The sequence below is a fragment of the Motacilla alba genome, chromosome 17 (assembly GCF_015832195.1).
Source record: "Motacilla alba alba isolate MOTALB_02 chromosome 17, Motacilla_alba_V1.0_pri, whole genome shotgun sequence".
Taxonomy (NCBI): domain Eukaryota; kingdom Metazoa; phylum Chordata; class Aves; order Passeriformes; family Motacillidae; genus Motacilla; species Motacilla alba.
In genome coordinates this window covers 1,193,635-1,194,201 of record NC_052032.1, presented here as the reverse complement: position 1 = coordinate 1,194,201, position 567 = coordinate 1,193,635, and the positions used below count along the sequence as shown (strand labels likewise).

The 567-nt window shown below is 46.2% G+C and overlaps 1 non-coding gene across 1 annotated transcript; it reads right to left on the bottom strand.

The window, feature by feature from the left end:
- Positions 1 to 245: 245 nt before the first annotated feature.
- TRNAT-AGU lies at positions 246 to 318 on the bottom strand. The gene has a single exon. It is a non-coding gene; the product is annotated as a tRNA-Thr (tRNA).
- Positions 319 to 567: the final 249 nt, after the last annotated feature.

The following is a 567-nucleotide window of genomic DNA, read 5'->3' as shown; positions in this document are numbered from 1 at the left end:
CCAAGTCCCATTACTGGGTGTTCCCCTTCTCTGATTGCTGTACATCAAAAATATTTCATGGGTACAGCTCTCACCACTGCTGGTTTCTGTGCTTCTCATTGTCTGTAGTTTGGTGCAGGTGTTGGGGGATGTTTCTATGTCACTTAGGCTGGGGTGGATGATCCAAAAAACAACATCAGGAACACCTCGGGAATAAACAGGATGTTAAAGCAGTGAGGTCTTTGCAGGAGGTACAGACACTCCCCAGGCTCCAGTGAGATTTGAACTCACGACCCCTGGTTTACTAGACCAGTGCTCTAACCCCTGAGCTATGGAGCCTCTGAAATTTGGGAGCTTTTGCCTCTGCAAACATTTCATATCATAATTTTCTCATAATTCTGGTGGGAAATGGCCCTGGCACTGCTGGAATATGCTCCAAAGATTTTCAATTCTCTTTCCAAACTGCACCAAAACCCATCAGAGACACAAAACCACCACCACAAGGTGAACCCAAAGCTGGAATTTACTCTCCTTCAGCTCATCCCTATCAGGACATCAAGATGGATGATTCCTTTTTCCCCAGCCCAG